The 18,221-nt window shown below is 42.4% G+C and overlaps 1 protein-coding gene across 1 annotated transcript in view; it reads right to left on the bottom strand.

Annotated features, from left to right (window-relative positions):
• LOC106604912 (ras-GEF domain-containing family member 1C) overlaps positions 1 to 17,723 on the bottom strand; it is a 52,971-nt gene extending 35,248 nt beyond the window's left edge. Inside the window, exon 1 of the mRNA XM_014200037.2 lies at positions 17,093 to 17,723. The gene's annotated coding sequence lies outside the window, so the exon portion shown is untranslated. The remainder of the gene's footprint in view (positions 1 to 17,092) is intronic.
• Between the last annotated feature and the right edge of the window lie 498 nt (positions 17,724 to 18,221).

The following is an 18,221-nucleotide window of genomic DNA, read 5'->3' as shown; positions in this document are numbered from 1 at the left end:
AGCAATGGGACAAGACTGTAACTACCAATTGGATAGGATAAAAGGGGGTAAAAAATAAATAAATAAACAAATGATTGAAATGGCACTGACAATCTGAGGTCAATAAAAACATTTTCTTGAATCCATCAATAGCCTTGGCCTAGGTGTGTTGTAGGCTACAATTTGAAGAAATTATAGTCTTATAAAGGCTTTCCAGTTTCACTTACTCACCCAATGACTCGCTCGCCGGCGATGGCCGATGCATTAGTGTCAAAAGCCTATCAATCAAATGTATTTATAAAAGCCTTTTTTTACATCACCAGATATCACAAAGTGCTAATTCTTTGCAAAACAATATTTGGAAGTGGATCAAATATTTTGGTAGCCTACAGAAGACAGATTAGGCTTCTCTTTTCAGCAGGAGCTATTTAATTCCAACATGTGTCTTCAAATACAATCGTTGGAGAAAAAAAATGGATTTGTCTGCATAGTGTTCACTGACAGATTTGCCACGCGCTCCCGACCGTAGGCCATGCCTTGTTATTGGTCTGCACACAATCAATCCACAGCTAGGCAATTTTTTTTTTTAAAGTCATTGATCCTCAGTGGCTAATTTATAGGCCTACTCATGGTGTAGTAGCCTATTCTGAATGAAAAGAAAGCAGTACTTTAATTTTAGCATATTCCCCCCCCAAAAAAAAATCAAGGCGGCTATGATTCTATAAGGAAATAAATGATGAAGTGCCATGCTGGAGAGATGAGTTACAGGTTCATGTCTATCAGAACAGAGTGGGAGAGAGATAATAAAAAGTGAATCTCATTTTAGTTCTGTGAAAGATACAGATGCGCTTCTCACACAACCATGGCCATGCATTGGTTTCAAACATAGGTTACAATGTTGCGCAAACCATAAGCCTGGGCCAGCCCAACTTGTATCAACTCTTAGAATATCAGGCCTAGGCTGAAAATCTACTTTTTCATAATTCATTTTTTTTGGGGGTGGGGGTGGGGGAGAACTCGAATGAACGTTGATGGCTTTAATTATTATAAAAATGATTTTTCATGCCATGAGAGGTACCGGTTCCAGCCAAATAGGTTCCAACGAAACAGTCCAAAATGGAGAGGCACAGGATCCTGTTCAGGCAGGATCCAGCTGAAATTAAACACTGGTTGTGCACACTGCCTTTTGTTCCTGTGGGGCTGCTTTGACATCGTTACCATCAAGCGGATCTGCTTGCTTTGTTCTGCCAGGATTTAACACAGGGTGACTGTGTGTGTGTGTGGGGGGGGGGGCATTGTCACCGTGGCGATGAAACAAAGGCATTGTTAGCATGACTGGGGTGCAGAAGCTGTCAGACTACACCTCCATCTCGTTCTCTCCTTCACCTGTTCTCTATCTTTCTTTCTTGCTTTGTCTCGTTTACACAGAGATAAACCTGGATTACTCACACCTGCTTGGCTGTCAGTGAGGCAGAAAGGAAGGGATGGCGAGACACACAGCTACTAGTCTGGGGGAGACAGGGGTTAGAGGTCAGGGGCATTGGAGACAACACTAAAATCAGACTGTAGTGTAGTGGGGAGAGGAGTGGGAGCAGCTGGCTGAATCAGTGAAGTAGCAAATCTCTGTCTGACTTCCCAGACATACAGGATTAATGAGTCTATTAGGGTTAAAGGGTTAAGGGGGCAGGATTCAGGGCCATTGAGGATCCACAATGAGGCTGAAGAGGAGAGGGGGAGAGTCAGACGGATCGGTGAGGTAGAAAATCTCTGTCTGACCTCTCAGACACAGGGGTCAGGGGTTAAGAGTTCAGGGGGTTAGATCCAATGCTTCCTGAGTACAGCCAGGGCTTTGTTTACACCAGGGTCAATCCAAGTATCAGAGCCCCTCTTCCACCTCTTTTATTCAGCCTGGGCCAGGATATTTTTTAGTGGGTCTTATCCAGAGACCTTGGAGGCTTTATAAAAGCCTAGAGTGGCTGAACATAACAACAGACTGAGGCAGTACAAAACACCCGGACTGTTTTACAGTGATTATTTCACTAGCCTGTTCTCCTTGTCAATTTATCACTTCCAAAGTCAGTGACACGAGGACAAGGCCAGTTGTGTATCTACAGCAGGCAGAGATCCTAGCTGTTATCCTCTGACTGGAACACAGTATCTACCAGGGAGGGGACAGAGAATGTATTATATAGCCTGCCATATCAGCTTCCTAAGAACAGCCGAGTTCTATTGAGGGAAGTTATAGAGACTGTATGTATTATTGACAGCCAATTGGGCGGACAAGATCCTTATATTCAAGTGGGTTGTGAATAAGAAAGATATTACAAAACCCTTTCAATATATTCAAAGCGAGTCTCCTCTCAGATGCCAATGGTGACACTAAACATCCCGCTGTCACTTAACGTCCGGTTTCTAAACATACTTCATGGGTATGTCAGTAGGCTTTGTTTTTGTTGTTGTTTCAATTTCCTGGTTCAAAGGTCATTCAGGGTCACTCTCCCAGGACAAGGAGAAGTCAAATGTGACCCTTACCATCCCTTTGGTGGGTGAGGAGGCGGGTGAGAGGAAGGGTGAGAAAGGGTGAGGAGGAGGAGATATTCCAACCCAGGGCAGAGAGCAGACAAACTCTTCTCTGTCTCGGACTGAACTAGAAACTCCTCCTCTCTCCTCCACTCCCCTCCTCTCCTCCAGCTCTGCTTTTGAACTCTATTAGGAAGCTCTTTATTTTAGTGCCTTTTCCATTTTTAGGAACTGCTCTAAAAAAACATTTATGTATTTTTAGTGCTGACACTGTTTTGGGCGTAATGAGACTGAGAGTGAGACTTCACAGAGTTGTAGCACTGCTGGCCTATACTGGAGATATACTTTGAAAGCTGTTTGCTTTGTAATGATTCTGTGGGCTTTATCTCAATTTCAGCCCAGGATAAAAGTGTCTTTGCAATCAGATGTCACCTGAGCACAGTAGTTATTGATCCTCACGATAAAACAAAAATATCTCCACTATCTCTCCTCTTTCCCCTCCACTAGTCCATCCGTTCCTCTCCCCGAGCCCGAGCCCACGCCCTACTTCCCAACCCTCTATGTCAGGATGCCTATACAGATGGCCCTGCAACAGCCTGTCCTCCCAGTGGGGACTGCTGGCATAGGAGACCTTTTGGCTTTCCATCCTCCCCAGTCACAACAGGACCCCAAAAGTCTATTGGCGTCCAGCACTATGCCCAAGGAAAATGAGCAAGGCTAGGGTCGCTTCTGCCAAGCTGAGTGGAGTCAACTCCAACAGAGAGAGTGAAAAATAGCAAGCATATGTCTCAGCATGCTTTCTAACAAACCATAAACCGCCTTTCTTTGTTTGTGGTGTGTGTGTGGGGGGGGGGGGGGGTTCAGTTGCAAACAAATGAGTGCATTGTGTTACACACATTCACACGTGCAGGCACACACACACAAGCTCATGCACGCGCGCACACATAAACACACACACACACACCGACTATCGAGTTACCATTGCGGTATTCCATTTTTCCATCCATACTCCACCCTCTTTCTGTGGTATGGCATGACAGTGAGAGAGGAGAGGCAGAGACTTTCAAGCTAAACATGAACATGTACCCTAAATCCCTCTGTTGAACAGCCACCACCATGGCATATGGACAGGGTTTGAATCATATCCCGGCACCTGTTCCCATGCCGGATCAGCTTCATCAATCCCCAACGTAAACCTCTTTGGGAATTATCTGCCGATAAACACACCCTATCCTGGGAGTGTGTGTGTGAGCGGCAGCCAGCCGGCCTCATTCCTGAGCAAGTTAGGACATTGTGTGTGTGAGTGTACGTGTGTGTGTGTGTGTGTGTGAGTGAGGGGACTGAGGCTGTTGACTGCCTCGACACAGCGGAGCCCAATGAAGTCATCCCAGAGAGGAGAAAACAAAATAGTTTTCTCTCATCAGCAAGAGGTGTGGTTGTATTCCCATAGGCCCTGTCTATCAGCCAGAGAGAGAGAGAGACGGAGGAGAGAGAGAGCGAGAGAGACAGAGAGGGACGAAGGAGAGAGAGGGAAGAAGGACAAAGGGACAGAGGGAGAGAGAGAGACGGAGAGAGAGAGGGATGAAGGAGAGAGAGAGAGACGAAGGAGAGAGAGAGAGACGAAGGAGAGAGAGAGGGACGAAGGAGAGAGGGACGGAGAGAGGGAGGGGGACGAAGGAGAGAGAAAGACAGAGGGACAAGGGACAGAGGGAGACAAGGGAGAGAGAGGCGGAGGGAGAGGGACGAATGAGAGGGAGAGAAAGGCTCTTGGAGGACAAAAGCAGCACACTTTCAATCTGTAAAGAAACGCTCCACGGCTCACACTACCACTTTACTATAATTTACATTTAGATTAATTCAAGACGAATGTTTCAAGAAATGATCAACTTGCAAAGCATAAGGTCACACAGTGAAACCTTAGTGTCTATCAAACCCACTCTGTATAGAGTATATAGATTATTCATTTTCCAGTTTATTCTCTCGTTCACTCCCATTACACCTACAGCTTCTTATCAGATGTCAGTATAGCTTTAGTCTTATCTTAAAAAGGATTACGTTGAAAATCGTATACTCTCAACACCACCTCTGATCGTAGGGTGGGTAATATTGTCTCCTGCAACACACCACATTTCACACCAATTCTACAACGTTTACATAATTGAAAAGGAAAAGGCACAATGCTTGCTCACCATTAAAAACATATTTTTTTACTTAAGCAACTATTAAAAGCTTACAACGTTTACATTATAAATATATACCAAAATACATGTCTAGGTTGAAAGAGGAGGAAGACAGTGAAATGCTTACTTACAAGCCCTTAACCAACAATGCTCTAAGAAGTTAAGAAAAATAATAATAAGTGTTAAGTAAAAAATAGATATATAGAAAATAAAAGTAACAAATAATTAAACAGCAGAAGTAAAATAACAAGCGAGGCTATATACAGGGGATACCGGTACAGAGTCAATGTGCTGGGGCACCGGTTAGTCGAGGTATTTGAGCTAACATGTACATGTAGGTTGAGTTAAAGTGACTATGCATAGATTATAAACAGAGAGTAGCAGCAGCGTAAAAGAGGGGTCTGGGTAGCCATTTGATTAGCTGTTCAAGAATCTTATGGATTGGGAGTAGAAACTGTTAAGCCTTTTGGACCTAGACTTGGCGCTCCGGTACCACTTGCTGTGCGGTAGCAGAGAGAACAGCCTATGACTAGGGTGGTTAGATTCTTTGACAAGTTTTAGGGCCTTCCTCTGACACCGCCTGATATAGAGGTCCTGGAAGGCAGGAAGCTTGGCCCCAGTGATGTACTGGGTCGTACGCACTACCCTCTGTCGTGCCTTGCGGTTGGAGGCCGAGCAGTTGCGATACCAGGCAGTGACGCAACCAGTCAGGATGCTCTCGATGGTGCAGCTGTAGAACCTTTTGAGTATCTGAGGACCCATGCCAAATCTTATCAGTCTCCTGAGGGGGAATAGGCTTTGTCGTACCCTCTTCACGACTGTCTTAAATGCGTTTGGACCATGATAGTTTGTTGGTGATGTGGACACCAAGGAACTTGAAGCTCTCAACCTGTCCCACTACAGCCCCGTCGATGAGAATGGGGGCGTGCTCGGTCCTCCTTTCCTGTAGTCCATAATCATCTCCTTTGTTTTGATCACGTTGAGGGAGAGGTTGTTGTCCTGGCACCACACGACCTGGTCTCTGACCTCCTCCCGATAGGCTGTCTCATTGTTGACGGTGATCAGGCCTAACATAAGCAAACTTGATGATGGTGTTGGAGCCGTGCCTGGCCGTGCAGTCATGAGTGAATAGGGAGTACAGGAGGGGACTGAGCACGCACCCCTGAGGTGCCCCCGTGTTGAGGATCAGCGTGGTGGATATGTTGTTCCCTAACTTTACCACCTGGGGTGGCCCATCAGGAAGTCCAGGATCTATTTGCAGAGGGAGGTTATTAGTCCCAGGGTCCTTAGCTTAGTAATGAGCTTTGAGGGCACAATGGTGTTGAACGCTGAGCTGTAGTCAATGAAAATCATTCTCACATACAGTTGAAGTCTGAAGTTTACATACACCTTAGCCAAATACATTTAAACTCAGTTTTTCACAATTCCTGACATTTAATCCTAGTAAAAATTCCCTGTCTTAGGTCAGTTAGGATCCCCACTTTATTTTAAGAATGTGAAATGTCAGAATAATAGTAGAAAGAATGATTTATTTAATCTTTTATTTCTTTCATCACATTCCCAGTGGGTCAGAAGTTTACATACACTCAATTAGTATTTGGTAGCATTGCCTTTAAATTGTTAAACTTGGGTCAAACGTTTTGGGTAGCCTTCCACAAAGCTTCCCACAATAAGTTGGGTGAATTTTGGCCCATTCCTCCTGACAGAGCTGGTGTAACTGAGTCAGGTTTGTAGGCCTCCTTGCTCGCGCACGCTTTTTCAGTTCTGCTCACATATTTTCTATAGGATTGAGGTCAGGGCTTTGTGATGGCCACTCCAAAACCTTGACTTTGTTGTCCTGAAGCCATTTTGCCACAACTTTGGAAGTATGCTTGGGGTCATTGTCCATTTGGAAAACCCATTTGCAACCACCTTTAACTTCCTGACTGATGTCTTGAGATGTTGCTTCAATATATCCACGTAATTTTCCTCTCTCATGATGCCATCTATTTTGTGAAGTGCACCAGTCCATCCTGCAGCAAAGCACCCCCACAACATGATGCTGCCACCCCCGTGTTTCACGGTTGGGATGGTGTTCTTCGGCTTGCAAGCATCCCCCTTTTCCCTCCAAACATAACGATGGTCATTATGACCCAACAGTTCTATTTTTGTTTAATCAGACCAGAGGACATTTCTCCAAAGAATACGATCTTTGTCCCCATGGGCAGTTGCAAACCGCAGTCTGGCTTTTTTATGCCAGTTTTGGAGCTGTGGCTTCTTCCTTGCTGAGCGGCCTTTCAGGTTCTATCGATATAGGACTCGTTTTACAGTGGATATAGATACTTTTGTACCTGTTTCCTCCAGCATCTTCACAAGGTCCTTTGCTGTTGTTCTGGGATTGATTTGCACTTTTCGCACCAAAGTACGTTCATCTCTAGGAGACAGAACGCGTCTCCTTCCTGAGCGGTATGACGGCTGCATGGTCCCATGGTGTTTATACTTGCGTACTATTGTTTGTACAGATGAACGCGGTACCTTCAGGCATTTGGAAACTGCTCCCAAGGATGAACCAGACTTGTGGAGGTCTTCAATTTTTTCTGAGGTCTTGGCTGAGTTCTTTTGATTTCCCCATGCTGTCAAGCAAAGAGGAACTGAGTTTGAAGGTAGGCCTTGAAATACATCCACAGGTACACCTCCAATTGACTCAAATGATATCAATTAGCCTATCAGAAACTTCTAAAGCCATGACATCATTTTCTGGAATTTTCCAAGCTGTTTAAAGGCACAGTCAACTTAGTGTATGTAAACTTCTGACCCACTAGAAATGGGATACAGTGAATTATAAGTGAAATAATCTGTCTGTAAACAATTGTTGGAAAAATGACTTGTGTCATGCACAAAGTAGACGTCCTAACCGACTTGCCAAAACTATAGTTTGTTAACAAGAAATTTGTGGAGTGCTTGAAAAACGAGTTTTAATGACTCCAACCTAAGTGTATGTAAACTTCTGACTTCAACTGTAGGTGTTCCTTTCATCCAGGTGAGAAAGGGCAGTGTTGAGTGAGACTCAGTCAGGGACAGGTTGAAAATGTCAGTGAAGACACTTGCCAGTTCAGTGCATGCTTGGAGTACACGTCCTGGTAATCCATCATTGAGATTAATAGGTAATCTCTAGTGTTACTTAGAGGTAATTGGAGGGGAGTATACAAATTGTCTCTCCGAATGAACGGCACCGGCACATGTCTGAGCTACACACGCCCTCAATCTGTCATTCAGAAGGGTCATATTACTTTAAAAAGTATTGAATTATTCATACATTCAGATTCATAGCGGCCACATGATGCAATGGTGCATTGAAGAGAAGGGAGGGGAGAGGTTTTCTCCGAACAGACATCATTCTGAGGAGGCACTTACAGGGGAATTATCATCTTTTAAAAAGGTGGTTGAAAGACAATACTCAGAAATTTATAAAATGGAGGGAGAGAAGGGATAATAGAATGGATGAATCAAATGTCACTGAAAATATTTGAATAAACCTACTGGGCACAGATGTCAGTTCAACATCTAGTTTTGATTTATATTTGGTTGAGTTGTGAATTAAACGTGAAATCAACAAAACAAATCACCATGTCATTGATTTAGGTTCAAAGTTATGTGAAAAAGAAACTAAATTCCCTTACGTTGAAGTTTGTTTTTCAAATTTAATCAGTTTTACACATAGATTTTTGTTGTTGAAATGACATGGGAACAACGTTGATTCAACCAGATTCTGCCCAATGGAAATAGGTTACCTTTCTAGTTAATATGAGCTCTTTAGGCGCGATTCAAACAGGCTTGTCAAATGTTCTTTACGTTGCATTGATTTTGCACGACCATGCGACATAATTGACATACAACCCAATCAGTTACAAGTGATTGGTAACCGATGCAAATCTAATATCACTGTGTTACTAATTTCATAATAGCTGTTACGATTTTGAAAATATATTACAGAATCCCTTATTACCCCTACTGTACAGAGAGACAGATACATGATCTGTCATTGTTACTGAAGAAGGAAGGGTGAGATAATAACTTTTTTTAGGCCTTGGCTCTGTCTACTCTGATATCATGCCTCATGTGTTGTGACAGGATGAGAGACAGACAGACAGATAGCAGCTCTACATACAGCTATGGCTTTTCGGAAGGCTTGCTTTTTGTTTTATGGTAACCATAGGGGAAGTATGTATGTGATTAGGTATGAATTGAATTGGGCCAATACATAGAACTTTATGGAAATGTAGGATGTAGAATACCTACATCTAACCAGGTGTAGCCTTGTGTAGTATTTATTGAATGTAACCTACAGGCAACTATCACATTTGACAAGCTCTGCTTGAATGACACCACTATTGCAGTGCAGAATTCGAGAGAGCTAAATTGAAGAGTGTGGAGTGCTGAGCGTTGCCATGGTGTCCTATCTAACTTGTGAGGTAATTCGAAGTCTGTTCATTCCTGACAGTGACACACTCTCCCTCCATCATTACATTACTATCATTACTCCATCCCTCTTTTCTTTCTTTTTTCTCTCTTCACTCTTTCTCTGGACACAGAACATTCACGGCCATTACGTGCGTATTCCACTGCAGGACCATGTCCGTATCGCCAAATCTCAAATACTCCCCATGTAGTGCACGGTGAAATGTAGAATAGGATGTCCTTTGAGATTCGCCCATGGCATATATTTGGACGGTCACTACCAAAACGACAATCATCAGTGTATAGGATTCTGGTGGACTTGTCCCGAGGCCCCCCCGAGGTAAGAGGGCCCCTGAGGGGATTGGTAGATCTGTCATGTATGAAGACCTTCAACACCATCACATTGTCTTTTTCAATTTCAATCCACGATTGTTTATCTGAAAACATGTTTGTCAGATAAAAACCTGTCTAGAATTTGTTCTCTGAAGGCTGAACCATCCAAATCACCATGACATCAACACAGGGCAACACAGACCCATAAACATTCAGAGGTGCTAAACCTGTCATAGCAGCCAGACTAACAACCCCTCTCTGTGTTACCCCCTCAGACACACACTCAGACCCTGAGTATACACTACTACCCACCGTGACCTCATGTTCTAGGCTATGAGAAGCCCCTTTCCATTTCACTCCATGTCAACATAAATGATGCCCGTGTTAAACGCACACCTGTTTCTCTCTCTAGGCTGGGCCTGGATTGGGGCACATGTGCAGGAGTCTTCCTGGGAGAGGTTGAATGACTGCCCTTGCATTGGTGACTCACAGCAACTCTTATCTAAGAGGAACTTGAGCCCTTATTCACACTACAGGCTCTGTCTTACTGGAGAATTAGACGTTTCTCTAAACATCAAATTCCGAAGTTGTTCCAAACGTCAAGTGTTTTAACACCCTAGATTGACTCCTCCTACTCAGTATTGTTCCTTTTCTTCAAACATAAAATGTAGAAGTTCCTCCAACGTCAAATTTAGAAGGTTAAGGGTTAAGGTTTGGGATAGGGTTAAAACAATTATTTTTTTTACTCGTGTCCACCACTGGGATCGTACACACAACCTTGTGATCTAGAGTCATGGGATTAGCACCATCCACAATGCCCTAGCGAAACCCAAGCCTACTTGACGGTAATAACCCTTATTGTTGCTCCTAGTGGCCAGTTTTGAAGCCATCTCCTGATGTCTTCAGGACGTTTTTATTTTTATTTAACTAGGCAAATCAGTTAACAAATTCTTATTTTCACTGACGGCCTATGAACAGTGGGTTAACTGCCTTGTTCAGGGGCAGAACGGCAGATTTTTACCTTGTCAGCTCGGGGATTCAATCTCGCAACCTTTTCGTTACTAGTCCAACGCTCTAACCACTAGGCTAACTGCCACCCCAAAATGGATAGACGTCCAATTTCAAAGTCACTCTTGAGTGATCCTCCTGATCCACAAAGCTTCTCAGAGTAGGAGGGCAGATCTAGAATCTGTCCATATAATCTTATTCATTATTTTCTTACTCTGAGACGCTTTGTGGATACGGCCCAGGTTTCACTTGACAACTGTATCACCAGTGTGCCCATGGGGACTAGGCTAGTTGCACCAGTAGATCTGCAGAAAGTGCATTCCCACTGGGCACACACTGGTTGAATCAATGTTGTTTCCACGTCATTTCAATGAAATTAAGCTCAAGTTCTAGGGAATGAAAGGAGACGAGCCTCAGAAGACATACAGTATTTTCCCATTCCCCATGATGTCACCCTTAACCGTGAAGTGGAATAAAGTTTGTTTTTCACCCCTCTAGGTACACAGCAGCACTTTCTTCAGTAAACGTGAACCAGTGTGAAAGAGGCCACAGATGCTGGGCTTCAGTCCTTTTCCCAAGGTGTCGTTAGAGAGAAAGAGAGAGATAGAGAGAGAGAGCACAGAAAAAGCTTAGGGCTGCATGCAGGTGTCTGGTGGTTAGTGAAGGCCGCATCTCTGTGAAAGGAGCAGCTAGGATTAGGCCCACTGGGAAGGATCTCTGAGGCTGGAGCAGTGGGTAGGTGGGGTGGGAAATCCGAGCCCCTCCTCAGATCATGGGGAGTTCGAAGGATCAGTGAGTAAGGAGGGGTGGAGGGGACTGGAGCTGAGGGGAAAGTGGGAAAGTTGCAGCAGCCACAATGTCTTGAGTGTCTCTGCCCACCTAAGAGGTTTCCCAAGAGCCTACTATCATCAGACTACCTCATGGGGGAACCATCATGCACTGCAAACTCTTGTAACAAGGAATCCATAATTTATAGATTGTGACAGATAATGTGCTGGGATACTGTTTGTTTACCGAGTCAAAGGTTGGGATACTGTTTGCATTCCCACTGAAATCAAATTGTTAAGGAACACATTCTCTGCAAATGGTGCCACACCACCTCCATTATGTTTCTCGCTTTACGACCTCAGTTTTTGTGTGAATATTAAATAAACTTGATTTATGAACATCAAGATAATGAGATACGAGAATAGAATATCCTAGCTGGGATACACACGTCCCTAGGAAGCTCGCTATGAAATCTTCGGTCAGGTTATGATGATCCACAGACTACTGATGCGCGGGTCAGCTGTTTGTTCACCCGCTTGCTAATAACCCATCCACAACCGTCCGACTATATGTGGTAAAGTGAAAATCTGAGAACCGGACTTGATCCTAATCCGCAAATATAGAAAATGTGCTGTGCGGTTAGTTTATATAGAGATTATAGTTTATAAAAAAATAACAGTGGATTACATTTTTATCACAAGCACATACAGGTATCAGCCAAAAAGAAGGAAACACCAACATTTTTTTATTTCATTTTACTAGGCTAGTTAGTTAAGAACAAATTCTTATTTTCAATGATGACAGATGTGTGCCTTGTCAGCTCGGGGATTTGATCTTGCAACCTTTCGGTTACTAGTCCAACGCTCTAACCACAAGGCTACGCTGCCGCCCCAACTTAAAGTGTCTTAAAAGGATGTTGCGCCATCACGAGCTGCCAGAACAGCTTCAATGCACCTTGGCATAGATTCCCCAAACCATGCCAGGAAAACGCACGCCACACCATAAAAAATACTTTGCATTCCTTGTTTACTCAAGTGTTTCCTTTATTTCGGCAGTTACTGGTATGCCTACAAGGCCGCAGTTTGGGCAGCATGCATGCCAAATATAAGCTACAGCTTGTTGCATTGTGTCCATAGACATATAATCCATAGAAGGGGTTTGTAACCTCTTATCCTGACAATTTGACTGTTAAACTCATGGGTACACTAGCAATGGATGCCAGTCCTGATTTAAATGGGAACTGCCATCTATGGATTATATTTATATGGTTGGTTACAGCTGTAGGTCTGCTTATTGCAGATTTCAAAATACAATTGCGGGGAAAACGTACAGTTTGGAAAGCAAATGCCAACTACTGAAAAGAGAAGAGTAATCTGTCTGTAGAACCAATACAAAAAAAATTCTCAACAACTCCCAATTTGTAGCTAACAGCATCACTGTTTTTCTAAGTAGCTCATCTTGATATAGGCTATTGCCACGACGAGCGCAACGGCCATCACCGTGAGTAAAAAAAAAAACGGATTTCTTAATCCGGCCCTGGGCGCATGTACAGTAAGGCCCTAAAGCTTAGCCTTATGTACAAATGCCAGATAAAAACAAGGCAACAGTAAACATGTCGTCCCTCACTTATTATGCAGCCCCCCCCCCCACCCACATTTCAGTTATTGCGTGTGACCACATATTATACATTATATTGACCAGATACTGAAGTGAAAATAAATTTCTATAAAAATGGAAGGCAGTTAGCCTAGGTACCAGTCTTTTTAGCTAATTCACTCCCTGTACTCCATATCATGCGCCAAAGCTATTTATCAATGGCAAGGAGTGGCAAGGAGTGGAATGTTAGCTAAAGAGACTGGTACTCAGACTAGAAGGAAGTCGGGAGGCAAGATTAGGTGGAGTCTTGGGCTGTGGAGGTCATGAAATTTTGTCAGCAGGTGATTGTCTAGCAAATAACTGCCGGTCTCACGGTAACTGACTGTTAATTAACATAAACACATTTAGCATCTCCTGGCTTCCACGCATAGCCTACAAGGCACTGATGCAGACCTACGGAACATCTATATTTGAAAAAGCCTAATAAATCCATGTAATATAGCCTACATCATAACAATAAACCCATTATTTATTTTAGACAGGTCTAAAGAAACATGATATGAAGAAAATGTAGTTTTTCTCAGAATAACAGAATAGCATACTCTTGAGTTGTCCTTATGTTAGGACCTGATCTGGCTATGCCATATGGCTGTGGGCTACACTAGTTAATTTAGCAGAAAAGATTTGCTTAGCATGCCGTGGCATTATTTTATAGTATGAAGAATACAATTGAACAATTGTACAATTGAATAAAACAGAAAGGATATTTTCTCCAAAACGATTTGAGGGAGTGCGCACATGCGGCTATTCTGTGTTGAGCTGTTAACCAAGAAATAGGTATTCCTATATGCTTAATTTTAAGCTATTTATGTAACTTTAGTTGTGATACAAATGTTAGGCTCTATGTTTTCGATTTGTAATACATTCTAAGGTTACATGATACGACTCTAATGATGATTTGCATCTAATGAAAAAGTTGCATGAAAGGCATGAATTCTGCTTTGTTTTTTTCCCGCATGCTGTACACACTTCATCAGTCTCTCTCTGTGTGGCGGTAATGCCCCCTAAAAAAATCCATGACTTTTGTGGCTATTGTGCCCTTGGACTGAATATAATAAATACAATTCCCTTCTCCAAGCTGCATGTCGAAGCACCTCTCACGCACGTGGCTCTCAGTCATGTGATCCGGTCTTTCTCACAGACTACAAGTGAAGACCGATACATCGGGGACGCAACTGCACGAGGGTTTATTCAATTCCGAGGTGCATATTGAAGATCTTGGAAGAACTGTCCACATTTACTTTTCATTTGCCAACAAGATGAGTAGACCTAAAGAACAGCAAAAGCACTAGCCTATGTAACTCTACTATCCCCCATAGCACAGATACCAAACATATTCTGAGACAGATGTGGGATACGATAGATCCCAAATTAATATAACCACTAGCAACCAAAAACCTGTTAAAGCAATGAGCCTGACCCAACAGATGAGAACGTTTAGCTTAAAATGTTGATAAACTATTAGGCTATTTCTTCACCTTATAAGTGCAGCAATGTGCACAAGGCAGTAGGCAATAAGCACGTATGTTCCATTAGCAGGAAAACACCATTCCCAAAACAAAATGGACCACAAATGTGATTATGCATGTAATGCTTTTACTATAAAGGTGCGTTTCTATGGTAAAAATTATTTTCCCAAAACTTGAAAATCCCGCGCTGCGTATGTACTGTATACAAGTTAGGCTCTACACCCGTTGTAAAGAGAATTAATGTGCTTTATTTTAAGAAGTTATTTGTCCACTTTAGTTGTGATACTACAAACCTTATCAAAACATATAGGCCTATGGGCTAGGCTACATGAGGTGTGAAAAAAAGTGTGCGCAGTTTGCCATTAAGCTGTGCATCATTCGGTTTAATATATAATTCACAAATGATAGGCTAATACTATCACACTATTGTTAATTTAATCTTGTCTTTACATATACTAAATAATATATGTGTGAAATTTGTTTTGATTTAGAATGGACCATTATCACGTGTTTCGAAACAGGGGCAGCGGAAAAAAATACATGTCATCTTTGCACTTAAATAGCGAATGGAGGACGCTTTTCCCGTGGTTCATTTTCATGGCAACCAGGTAGGCTATACTCCTGTTTTAAAGAGAAGCAATGTGCTTAATATTAGGAAAGTTGAGAAATAAATATAGTAGGCCTACCCTATATGGGATCCTCCTCTTTTTAATAGAAGCCATCACTCTGTTTTCTCACGCAATTGCATTGCCTATAGAAATGTTGCGCAACATCAGCTCATCGGCTCTCATTAAGTGTTTGATTAGATTTTCGATTATGTTTGCATTGATGTCAGTTTGATTAGAGGGACAATATAGGGTGGGGTACCAGGCAGTTAGCAAGTTTGATAGGCTACTGATGGCCATGAGCGGCCTCAGAGCTTGGAGAAACCTAGTTACCGTGACTAAATGGTCACGTGGAATTTGACTGCCGTCATGACTCGTGTCCACCAGTGTGGCAGTAATACAGTCACCATAACAGCTCTAGGTGGGACCATACGCATGTGAACAACAGGCCCAACTCCGATATACATTTTTTGTTTTGTTTTGTTGCCGGGATGTCACATGTCCTACATATCAGTACACTTGTAACAACCTAAGTATTACAAAACTTCTATTCAAACAAATAAGCCACACATAGAAAATAAGCCATTACATTTTTTGTTAACCATATTCGACATTCTCATTGACCTCCATACAAAAACTCCTCGCTTGGTGAGTAAATAAAACAACAACAAATAACAGCACCTGCTGGAGAAGATCCCTCTCGCTTCGCCTTTTCCTCTCTAGTGTGACTCACAAATGTTTGTTAATTACTCAAGCTCCTGCCTTGGGCCAATCACTGTAATTTTGTAAATGCCGGATCTCTATGGCAAGACGCATCATTCACCCAAATTTCCTCAAAATCGTCCAGTGCTTTCTGAGATATCACGTGACTGTATGAACTAATGGACGGACGAACAGACGGACGGAGTCCGATCCACAGCCCCCCCCACACACATTTTCATTGTGGGGGCCAATAATGAAAGAAAAACCTCAAAGTAGCCTATAGATATGAATTGTACAAAAATGATACATTTATAGATTTTTTCTGCATTGTTTTCTTTTTATACAACCCGCCATATTATCCACACAGTATTTCATGACTCTCAACCCGCACATCACTGGAACAGACCTCAAACCCATTGCACTACACTGAAAGACTATATTTTTAACTAAATAATCATGTCAGTCCAGGAACTGGCACTTAGCATTTAGCCTACTACTAGTGCATATCCAGGCTGTGAAACAGGAGAGAAAAACAGCACCCTGTTTGGAGAAATAGTCCTGTTCTGAGTTTACATTCCCCATGTGGGTTAATGATTACACAAAGGCTAGATAAGAAAGGTAAATTTAGCCTACAAGCCATGTAATTTAAATACAAATTAATTTAAATTATTTAGGATAGCTGTGTATTCCAGACTGCGACACAGAATCTTGGTTGTTTTCATGCCTGTGACACCTGCCGAACTCTCTCTCTCTCTCTCTCTCTCTATTAGTATGGTGCGCACGTTGGCGTTGGGTTAGATTAGCATATGACAGCTGACTAAATTTTAGGCGCAATAAAGCCCCTAAAATCCCCCTAGTAGGCTGGTTTTGTAAGCATATAAGCCTGTACCAAGGTTTTTCCTGTGTTCTGGCCTTATAGTCCTACTGGTTCTGGCTAAAACACACCGCTAACTCATGCTATCTGGGGTTTTTGATGCCCACATCGTAGTAGAGGCAACGTGACCAGTGTCGCCCACCTCCAATGGGATGCTGTTTGGAATGATATCCCCTTTGGTAAACTTTTTACAGCACTCTACAGAAAATATAGTTCTGTAGGTTATAGAATAACTACTTTACATAATACTACAAATACAATTATATGACCATAGGTTTGTGTGTAGAGATGAACAATATAGATTAGCCTACAACCAACAACGACAAGTGGATTTAAGCTTCAGTCAATAAAATAAAACAATCTGACAGCATGTTGAAGTTTTTATGCACATTCGATGACTGGATAAACATAAAGATTGAAATATGTCAAAAGCTATTTTTTGTCAGGTGAAGTCATTATCAAACACACGCACGCGGCGCAATGAGGCACAGACGCACGTGGGCGTGAGTGAAATTTCAATCGATTATTCTGTTTATGGTGTTGTAACCTCGTTTCACTTACCAATACTAGACACTCTTCCCCATCGTTCTTCTTGGTGGGTATTACGTGTATTAGCCTATATCAATTCAACAGTTCTGCTAATCCAAAGATCCGTGGGAGAAAAAAAAAAATATTATCCCACAACCCACTCACAAAAGTAAGGTCCAAGAAAGCCACAATCGAATGATGTTAGGGTCTACTCTGGGCTATGACTTGGTTTACAGTAGCACTGATATTGGTATAGCCATTCACTTGTCTTGGTCTTCTAAGACACACTTATTCTGGAGCAACATGCCGAACCTAAAAATACGAACAAAAATACTAGTAAAAAAACAGTCCAACTGAACCATTCAGGAATTATTCGGTTCGCGGGTAGTCCCTTCACTATTCAGATAATGGCTTCAACGCACAATAAAGGTGTGGTAATGTACGTTTCGAACAGATCACGGCTGTCCAGTCGGTGTCCACGGCCAGACAAAACGAGAGTGAGAGGCTACAACAGGGATTGACAGCACATCAGACGTCCTCAGAGCGCTGGAAGAGAGGAGAAAGAACTAACGACGATGAATAGAGAAATCCAATATCCTCAGCAAACAAGTCGCCTGCAAGTCTCTCTCTCTCGCTCTGTCTTTCTCTTTCAGTACACACACCCACATGCTCCAGTCCTCATCCCCGCCTCTCTTTACAGTAGCCTATGCAGCCTAAAGCTATTTCTTTCATCCTCTTCATATTGTGCATTATGCTATTGAATAGGTCAAATCCAATATATATTTTTAATTAAAATGTATCATAACACATTCATAAAAAAACATTCACTTTCATTTTAGTTTGCCGTTGTATTTGTGAGCAATCATTTTAATAAATTAATGACAATTCATTTTCACGTGAATTATTTACAGATTCGACAATGATTCACTGTTGTCAAATTGAGTTCATGTGTGTGTTGATATTGCCACTGAGTCAGTAGAAAACACCACCCAGTAATAAAGAGGAAAGGATTCAATAGAGGGCATTGTTTCTCTGCAATAAGTAACGTAAAATGAGCCTCCACATCTAGCCTATTGAAGAGAGAGAGCAAGTGCGAGAAAAGCAATACTACTATTTCAATATCTTCTGTTTCAGGCTTATCTTTGAGTTCAGACTACAAGTC

Source organism: Salmo salar, chromosome ssa05 (assembly GCF_905237065.1).
Source record: "Salmo salar chromosome ssa05, Ssal_v3.1, whole genome shotgun sequence".
In the NCBI taxonomy this organism is placed as follows: Eukaryota; Metazoa; Chordata; class Actinopteri; order Salmoniformes; family Salmonidae; genus Salmo; species Salmo salar.
This window is presented reverse-complemented; position numbering and strand designations above follow the sequence as displayed.